We start from the raw sequence: 10993 nt of genomic DNA, 5'->3' as shown, positions 1-10993 counted from the left end.
AAAGTGAATCTTCCAATTGTTTATGTGATATTTGTGTCCATTTATCTGGGTCTTTATTGCTTCCTAAGTTGGAGGTGGGGATAGTGATGGTGGTATTGGTAGTGGTGGTGGTTCTCCTCCTCCTCCTCCTTTCTTCCTCTTCCTGTTCCTCCTTCTCCTCTTTCTCCTCCTCACCAACTTCTCCTTTTCCTTCCTTTTGGTGCTATTGAAAATGGTACTTAATTTTTTTCAGACTCTTATCATTAATTTTTGGTAAATAGGAATATTGTTGCCTTTTTGTATTGCTCTTGCATCCTGTAACATTAGTGAACTTACCTAATGAGCTCAGTACGGACTCTGAGATAATTTTATACATGACTTGGGCTGTTCTACTAGCCAATTTGTCTATGAATTCAGACATTTTTGTTTCTTCCTTTCCAATCTGTGTGTTTTATTTATTTGTCTTGCCTTATTGCATTTCCACTATGATGGTGAATAGGAGTGGTGAGAAAGGATATTTTTGCCTTGCTCCCGATCTAGCAGTGAAAGCATTCAATCTTTTACCATTAAGAATGATATTAGCAAAAAAAAAAAAAAAAAAAAAAAGAATGATATTAGCTGTAGGGTTTTTAAATGTCTTATCAGGTTAAAAACATCCTCTTCTATTTCTGGATTGTGGATAGTTTTTATTATTAACGGATGTTGAATTTTGTCAAATGCCTCTCTATTTCTTTTGCAATTGCCCTATAATGTTTTTTCTTGTAATCTGTTAAAATAGTGGATAACATTGACTAATTTTAAATATAAAGCCAACTTTGTGTTTCTGGGGTAAACACATTTGGTTGTGATGTGTTATCTATTTATATGTTATTGAATTTGATTTCCTAAAATTTTGTTGGGAATATTTACTTTTATTATTTTTTTATTATTTCTTAAAAGATTTTATTTATTCATGAGAGTCACAGAGAGAAAGAGAGGCAGAGACACAGGCAGAGGGAGAAGCAGGCTCCATGCAGGGATCCCCATGTGGGGCCCGATCTCAGGACCCTGGGATCACGACCCCAGTCGAAGGCAGATGCTCAACCACTGAACAACCCAGGCATCCCTGTTAGGAATTTTTATATCTACATTTGTTAGAAATGTTGTTCTGTAGCCATCAAAGACACAATATCTTTGTCTGGCTTAGTATTAAGGTAATGCTGACCTCATGAAATGAGTTGGGGCATTCCTATGTCTAATTTCTGAAAGAGACTATTTATAATGGGTATATATTTTTTTTTCCTTAAATGTTTGTAGAATTTACCAGTGAAACTGATTGAGCCTGGAATTTTGTTAGTAGATTTTAAGTCACAAATTCATTGTAAAAATAAATTTAGAACTCTTAAAGTCATTTATTTCTTTTTGAGTGAATTTCAGCAGTTTTTGTCTTTCAAAGAATTTATCCATATCATTTAAATTGTTGAATTTATGAGCATATTTGTTAGTAGCACTTCCCTTTAAATGTCAATGGGGTCTGTAGCAGTATTCTCTTTTCCATTGCAAATATTTGGGGGATTTTCCATATATCTTTCTCCTATTAATTTCTAGTTTAATTTTGTTCTAGCCCGATATCATATTTTTGGGGGGGTTAAAATTTTATTTATTTACTTGAGAGAGAGAGAGAGAGAGAGAGAGGGCACACAGGAGGAGAAGAAACAGATCCCTGCTGAGCAGGGAGCCTGATGTGGGGCTTGATCCCAGGACCCTGAGATCATGACCTGAACTGAAGACAGATGTTTAATGACTGAACCACCCAGGTGCCCTTTAAGATCATACCTTGAATAATTTCAATACCTTTAATTTGCTAAGGTTTAAAATATGTATTCTACTCTTCTTGGGTAGAATGTTCTATAAATGTCAATTAGGTCAAGCTAGTTGATAATACTGTGCTAGTCTTCTTTGTCCTTACTGATTTTATGTCTGTTTATTCTGTCAGTTACTGAGAGAAGTATATGAACTCTCCAAGTATAAGTGTGAATCTATTTCCACTTTCAGTCCTATTAGTTTTCTTTCTATGTATTTTGATGCTCTGTCATTAGGTGTATATACATTGAGGATTGATGCATATTCTTAGAGAATTGACCTCTTTACTATTATGTAATGAAGTTCTTTATCCCTGGTAATATTTCTTGCCCTGAAGCTTACTTTTTATTAATATAAATATAAAAATATTAAGATAGTTACTCCAACTTTATTTGATTACAATTTCTTTAGCATTATTTTTTCTCTCCTTTTACTTTTAACCTGTTGATGCATATATTTCAAGTGAGTTTCTTATAGACAGCCATCAGTTGAGCCATCCTTTTTTTAAAAAATCAATTCGACAATCTTTTAATTGGTGTTTCTAAGTTCGCTGTGTTTAGACTGTTTACATTTAATGGAATTATTTATATGGCTGGATTAAAATCTTTATTTGTTCCATCTATTATTTTATGCTTTATCCTTTTCAGTTTTTTCTTCAGTTAATTAAGCATTCTTTAAGATTCCATTTAAAATCATAAATACATTTAAGATTACATTTAAAATAAATTTATTTATACTTCCCTTTAAAATATTTTTAGTATTTGCAACCTACATCTTTAATTAATCTAAATCTACCTTTAGGTGGTACTACTAGTACTACCTTTATAAAAATACAATCTATTGCTACTATTATTGCTTTAGATAGTCAGTTATCTTTTGAAGCAATTAAAAGTATGAAAAATAAATTTTATCTTCATTTCATTTCTGACACTCTTTATTTCTTTCCATAAATATAAGTTTCTATCTGGTAGCAACCACCTAAAAAAACTTCTTTTAAAGATTTTTTGTAGTATATGTCTGACAGCAGTAGATTCTCTCCATTATTGGCCTGGGGGAAAAAATACCTATTTCTCCTTTATTTTTTTGAAAGGTATTCTCCCTACATACTGAATTCTGGGTTGATAGTTTTATTTTTCCTTTTATCACTTTAATAATGCTACTCCATGTCTCATGGTTTCAGATAAGTTCTATTGTAATTCTTTCCTTTGTTTCATCTGTCTCCATGGGATCACCTGTCTCTAGAGTTCAGCCCCTTGATCACCATGCAATCTCAGGTTCCTGATGGATTAAAGAAAAGTCATGAAATTATAGTTTGCCAGGTTTTTTGTTTTGTTTTTGTTGTAAGCATAGAAGCAACATTCTTTCCAATTCTTTACACCCCAACCAGAACTCATAAATCCTCTAATTTATGGAATAATTTTGCAGAAAAATAAGTAATGCAATGAGCACACAGTTTTTGTGCATCTTACCATGTACCTGTTTCTTAGAAGCAACTGTTCTTAGTGAAAATATTATTGAAATATCAGTAAGCAATGATGGACAAGAGACTCTCTTTAAGGTTAGGGAAACATCCTGCAGGTTCTATGTAGTATGCTCAGTTTCAGTGGTCAATATAGTGTCTGATTTCTTCCATAGTCAAAATAGAAGGGTTATTCAACCAAGGGATGAAAATTATGAGGCACCTCATAGTATTCCTGAAAACCTCATTTCCTTTTTCTCTGCAATCTGGTGTTCTGCTGGTTTAGATCTTAGTTTATAATGGATAAATAGTATCACTATTGGTTATCACAAAAATTCCATTAAGTTCAGTATTGCATACTGCTGCCCATCCATTCAGAGCTCCCTAAGTAAGCCATAGCATAAATATGGAACAGAGAGGGTTATCATACTGATTGCATTGATTCATCTCAGTTATCAAGGGAAATTAGGGTTGTCCCTACACAATAGGAACAAGGAGAACATGTCAGGAGGAGTGATTCTCTGGAGCCATTCTTGGTGTTGTCATGTCCAGAGGAAAAGTTAATTGAAGTCTATAACAACATACTGACAGGACTACCAAGAGTCTCAGAAATTCTGGGAATGAAGTGTTGGGTCTCCTATCAGGTAGAGAACCCTAGCTTTCATTGATGCTGGCTGAGGGCAATGGGAACTTAAAGAAGGAAAATCATTAAACCAACTATAGCCTTGTGAATAGCTGCAGAGATAGAAATATAACATTTATGTATATTTATCTCTTTCTGTGTCATGTATATATTCTAGACCTTTAGCTAGTTTTATTATTCTTTCCTATATTATTCCCCCATGGTTTAAATGCAGATTATGTTGTGATGATTTACTTTATAATTAAGTTTATAAGCAACAAATAACAAGATTAATCACAAAATAACTACATTTTTGTTGGTTAGTGGGGCTCATGAATACAGAATATGGGATAGTCAATGGGGTGAATCATAATCTCTAGGCTTCCAGGTCTGTGGTTAAAAGGTTAGTGGCAGTTATGGTAAGCTCACCATATATCCATGTGTTCCCCTCATTTTCGAGTCTTCTTGCAGCGGATTCTGTCCTGACTGATTCTAACTAATGATCAATGTGTGAGTGACACAGGTTTTGGGCTAAGGCAGTTTACAGTTGTGTGTTGATTTCTGTTTTCTTCCATCACTACTGAAATCTTGGAGGCTGTGTGTCCCAGGTGGTGTAGCCACAAAAGCAGACTGGGCAGACTGAGAAGTCTATTTCTTCTGTGAGCAAGAAATAAATCTTTCTTGTGTGAAACCAATGGGATTTTGAAGTTATTTTTTTTTATCATATATAATGTATCCTATCATGACTTGGCTGCAGCTTTGATGGCTACACACGTAATTTTGTTTTATGACATAATTAGACCCATCCTTTTCATACAGTTTCATATTCACTTTTGCTACTTAACTTGATTATCTTTGGTGTATAAATAGGAAGTTGTGAGCAAACTTATTTGCTACTATGTTAATCCAGAAATCTCAATCTCTCTATGTCATGGATTCTATAAGTGTGGATAGTCCTTTTTTATTAAGATTTCCCTTTAAAAAATAAATGCTGGTGAGAGGCACAATGCCTTTTTTTTATTAATTTTTTTCTTAGAATATGAAGAACTTTTACCTTTCCTGTCTGTTTTCTCTGTAAGAAATTTGAAACAGTATGAAAAAACTTGTGTGTGTTTGTTGAAAGGTCAGGAACTTGTTATAGGTCTAAAATACTTTGCTGGTTACCTCATTTGCAAAATGAGAACAATTGGACCAAGTAATCTTGGAGGTTCTTTTCTGCTCTAAAATTATGGATTTTGCTATTGAAAAACTGCAATTTCCATAAAATGTATCCAAGGTTAATTTAATTTAGGGTGACCTTGAATGATCTTTAGATTTTCCAAGCAACGTAATAGAATACACCACTCTCTGGAGAAAAGCAGCAGTCACAGAGGTATAAGAGATAGGAGCCTAGTGTGGCCATTTTTATCCTCACTAATGGGACCTAGATACAAATCTGCCACTTGGCAGCAGAAAGGTCCTTTGAAGTCCACAAGATCTGGCTCCCAGGGTGATGGGGACCCTGCTAAAATGCCTCTTTGACTGGAAGCATTTCTTCTCAGCCCTACCCCAGGAGGCATCTATACTCCACAGCTATCACGCACTACATCGGGGAGGGCTCTGATAGGCTGTTTACTTCATTGGCAACAAAAACAACCACCAAGGACCTATTACTTGGTCCTACCCTAAATGAAATTGCAAAGTCAGGGAAATTAGTTATTTTACCTGCAGGCATTGCTTCTTCAGTTACTTTCTTCACTTTATAACCCAGGATTGAGAACTGTCCCTCCAATCAGGGAAAAGGTCTTGACAAACTCATGCTTATTATGTTATAAGGAACTTACTGTACAGTCTCTCCAAAGATAATTATATTTTAAAATAGACTTAATAGGAAAAGATAGACTCCAACACAAATGAAACTCTAATGCTGTAATTTCATACATGGGATAGGAAGGGCAGGGTAGGGCTCCCAGCAATCTTTTCTTTCTAAGTAAGACTATTTGACCTGCCTCAGGCTGGCTCTGCTCTTTGGATCTAATCACATGTAGCTTAGTCTTTGAGCAAATTTATTAGACCACCCACTGCTTCCAAGGACTTTTCTGACATTTCTGAAGAGTTCACATAAGCCAGATGTATTACTAAGCAGATCAACTGTCATGGATAAGATTTTGTGATCCCAGGTCAATGTCTTTCCCCTGCTTTGACTCATGTTTGAATGATCAACAAATATCTTCAACCCTGGCAAAGAGGCAGATAAAATGAATCCTCTGTCTTAATAGCTGTTCTCATTATCTTGGCGAAATCCATCATCCAGGAGTTGAAACCCATCCAAAAGCAAAATCCATTGTCTAGGATCTGAACGCCATCCAAAAACTAGGTGCTCTCCCAGACAGAATGGGCTTTGGAATCAATTCTCTGAGTCCTGGCTAGTTGGAGTTGTATGAAGTCCTTATTTACAGTTGGTTATGGAGGCCTTATTATAATATGGTAATTATAAAGCCCAACAATATAACTATACCATCTCCTACCCTTAACCTATCTAGGTGAAACCATGGAATAGGAATTGATTTTAATTGTCAGGTGCAGACTCTTTGATATCATTAGACAACAAATAGTCAACATTTTAATGGGAAAAACAAAACAAAACAAAACAAAGCCATGAGGTTTGGAGCCAGAAATCCATGATTTAAATTCTGTTAGTTTAGTAGTTATGTGGCCTTGGATAATGAACTTAATCTTCCTGAATGTCTGTGTCCTCATCAAGAGCAAGAACAAGCATCACAGCAATGACAGCAAATGGGCTAATTCCCACTCTGTATTGCATTTGTGTGAATTAATTGCCAGGAATATGACTGTCTGATACAGTGCCTGTTCCTGACTGAGCTCATCTGAACACTTTTGTCCTATCCTTTTTCCTTGAGACTAAGTAGAATCAGCATTTTATTCCTCAGCATGCACCTTTTAAAACTGCTACTTCCAGTGGATTAACAAAGTATGCATTAAGCACACATGACAGAAAAAGCCATTTTCTGTATGATGTGGGGGTTACAGGAAACATGAGCTTGAACTCAAGGTATTTGCACATTACTATGTACATGTATGAAACTGTTCAGTTGCACAGGAAGATGCTATATATAAAAATTCTCTAAATTAAAGGGATGAACAGCACAAGGTCTTAAAGCTCCAGGGCTTTGTACCATTGTGGCAAGGTAAATGAGATATGCTTTATTCTTCTGCATTTAGACAAAAATATCCTCCATGATAAAAATTTCCAAGGTTGGGTAGGCTTATGTATATGTAGAATCAATTGGTATATGGGACAATTTTACTGGAAAAATGAATTACACAGTCATTTTTCCTCCTGCATCTGTACTTCATATGGCCTCCAGTAGCTACCAAGAACCTCTGCAGAGGGCATTCCATGCCTTCCTTCCAAGTCTGGCTGGTGATCACATTACTTAAGTTATGGCCTGTTTTTCTAGTGAGCTGGTAAAATTGTGATAATTATGTAATCTGACTTTAATGTGGATGGAAGATTTGGGGTAAAGTTTAGTAAACTTTTCTTCAGGAAACAAATAGATTATAATATTAAGAAATAAGGTAATGCTAAATTCAACATATTTTAAATAGGTAGGTAATTTAAAAAAACAGTTATTTGATTAATAGTGCATGTGAGGGATGCCTGGGTGGTGCAGTTGATTAGGGTCTGACTTTTGATTTTGGCTCAGGTCATGATATGAGGGTCCTGAGATTGAGCCCTGCATCAAGCTCAGGGTGAGCAGGGAGTCGACTTGGGATTCTCTGCCCCCCCTACTCTCTCTTTCTCAAAATAAATTAATCTTAAAGAAAAAAAAAAAAAAGCATGTGAGACTTGAAGAGCCTGCCTACCCATCCAGGGAGGGTGTGTGCTGTACGTGGGAGGAAGCTGGAACTCAACAGTCCTTGTAGAACCACTGGGCTCTGCTGTTCCAGCTCTTTTCCTCATCCCACTGCTGAATAGCCCTCCCATGCCAGCCTTGGAATGAGAACATTTGATAAAGATGTATTTTGTAAACAAATTTTATTTTAGGGCGAAAAAGTTTTCCTTTCTGAGAAAATCCCTCTTGAGCTCATAACCCTCAGGCAACATTGGAATTTTATCATAAATATTGGATTTCTTTTTAGAGTAGCCACATCCTTAGAGCAAATATTAAAATAGCAGTGGTTTACTGTTAATGAACACAGTAAAAAAAAAAAAAGCCCAAATCACAGGTAAACTTAAGAATCAATTTTCTTTTCATTGTGTTATGACATATCTGAGACAAAGGGAATGTGATGTGGATATGAACACACATTAAAATTTACCAGTCTGTACACTTAGGATTTGAGGTTTATATACTGCACTATATGTAAATCATATCTAACAAATTAGAAACATAGAATATAATAACTTCCAATTGTAAATCATGATAAACACAAAATTCTATTTCCCATCACCCAACTTGATATAGCACCTTATTAATGCTGTGGAAGGCCCCTTCCTTCTGCATAAAAGTGCCCCTTTCTCTGCCTTTCCACAGGTATCTATCTCCTGGATGTTATGTTTATTCTCACTTTCATTTCTCTGTGATACTAGCATGCAATTCTACCAAGGGGCATCATTCACTTTTGCTGGGTTTTGAACTCTATGTAAATGACACTGAACTGTTTCTTCCCTTCAGCAACTCATTTTTTCTTTTTTTCTTTCTTTCTCTCTCTTTTTTTTTTAAGACTTTATATATTTATTCATGAGAGACAAGCAGAGACATAGGCAGAGGGAGAAGCAGGGAGCCCGATGTGGGACTTGATCCCAGGATCACGCCCTGAGCCGGAGGCAGCCAGCCGCTCAACCCCTGAGCCACTCAGGCATCCCTCACTTTTTCCATTCAACACTGTGTTTGTGAGATTTATCCATTTTGATTTTTGCAGCTGTCATCCCAGTACTTAAAGAAAATGGAATATTTCTATGTCACACTAGGGTGAGGGATTATATTATACTCCCTGTGGTTAGAGCAGGTGACTCCTTAGCATTCCTTGGACATGTGCAGAACCCTGTGTGTTTTGTGTGTACATAGTGTGTGTGTTTGTTTTGGTGAAAGTTTGGCTAGTCTCATTAAATTAGTTGGGGCTTACTCCTTTTTCTATCATCAGATAGAGTTTATGAAATATTGGAATACTCTCTTTGCCAACCAATTGATAGGATTCTCCCATAAAATTATTGTAAGCCTAATATTTTCATTGTAGGAATGCTTTAAATTATCAATTCGATTAATTTTGAGTTATAGGACGATTCAGTTTTTCTGTATCTTCACAAATTAGTTTATATTATGCCAACTTTAAGAAATATCTTTTTTATTTATTTATTTTAAAGATTTTATTTATTTATTCATGAGAGACACACACACACACACAGAGAGGCAGAGACACAGGCAGAGGGAGAAGCAGGCTCCATGCAGGAGGCCTGACATGGGACTCGATCGCGAGTCTCCAGGATCATGCCCTGGGCTGAAGGTGGCGCTAACCGGCTGAGCCACCGGGCTGCCCGAGAATCTTTTATAAAAGCTTGGTATACAATTAATGTTACATGTACACTTGAAGGAAGTGTATTATTCATGTCTTTGAGTCAGGATTCTATATATATTTATTAATTCAGTAATATATTTTCACGTACTCATCAATTTTTTTCTTTGCTTAACCTATCAAATATCTAGAGTTGTGTTAAAATTATCCACTTCGATGGTGAATTTGTTGGTTTCTCTTATTTTGTCAATTTTTGTTTTATATGTTTTGGAACCATATTATTAATTGCATAGTATTGTAGGATAGTTATATTTTCCTGAAGAATTAATCCTTCTGTCACATGAACCTCTATCCATACTAATGACTTCTGCCTTAAAATTTATCTTATTTGAAATTAACATAACTATCTCCTTCTCTTTGGCTTGGTATTCCTTTCTTTCATTTTTAATGTATATTACACGTATACGTTTGAATGTATATCCTAGTTCTCTTTCAGCCAGCCTCAATGGCTGTTCAGTTATGACCGTATTGTTTCATCTAAAACACCATCCACTCCTTCCCTGTCTCCCTTCCCCTAGACTATTTTGAAGCAAATCTCAGACATCTTGTCATTTCTTTTATAAATATTCAATGTGTATTCTTTAGAAATATGGATACTTTTAAGGAAATAATAACACTATTATTACTATACTTAAAAATTTAACTTTATTTCCTTAATGTCATCAAATATCCAGTCATTGCTTAAATACTTCTGTTTGTCTCATTTGTTAAATGCTTATTTCAAACTCAGATCCAGATAAGATCCTCACATTGCAATAGGTTAATATGTTTCTCATATCTCTTTTAACCTATACATGTTTACTCTCAACTTACATCTTCTTTTCATGCAGTTTATTTATTGAAAATTGCCTTGTTTGTCCAGTAGACTTTCCTATATAATAGATTTTGATAATTGCATCCTTGTGAAAGATTTCAACTCCTGCTTTTGTATGCTTTGTTCTGATATGTATTTTCCTATTTTATTTCTTGTATATTATTATGTTTTAGGGTTGACACTTTTAGACATGATTTTTCTGGGTTTTGTTATCCATTTACAATTATTTTAATGATGTTATTTTGGCTTTATGTTCATCATCTTGCTTTTTGTTTTCTATTAGTTAAGCTTTTTCTATTCAATGTTTTTTGCTCTCATTTGAATTGATAGTGATTTTTTTAAAAATTCCATTTAAAAATGTCTGTGGGTTTATGTTATATGTAACTCCCTCCTCCACCAATGTCTATTTCAGCAACCTATGCATTTCTAATTTAGCATTTCTCACAAAGTTTTATTTAGTACTATTCTAAATGTTTGTTGTGAATTATGTTTTTATTCTACACAAATGAGCTACGTTCAACTTATTATTATTCTTCATATATGAGGAAACTCATACAGAGCAGTTACATAATTTAGCTATGATCCCATGGACAGGAAGTGGTGCAGTGCAAATATAAATTCACGATTGAACTCCAGAGTCTTTTTTCTTGATTTTTCTTGCTTAGGTTATTAGCTCCTTAAGGGCAGGGCCATATTCTTC

Source organism: Canis lupus, chromosome 7, assembly GCF_003254725.2.
Source record: "Canis lupus dingo isolate Sandy chromosome 7, ASM325472v2, whole genome shotgun sequence".
In the NCBI taxonomy this organism is placed as follows: domain Eukaryota; kingdom Metazoa; phylum Chordata; class Mammalia; order Carnivora; family Canidae; genus Canis; species Canis lupus.
Note: the sequence above shows the minus strand (reverse complement) of the source record.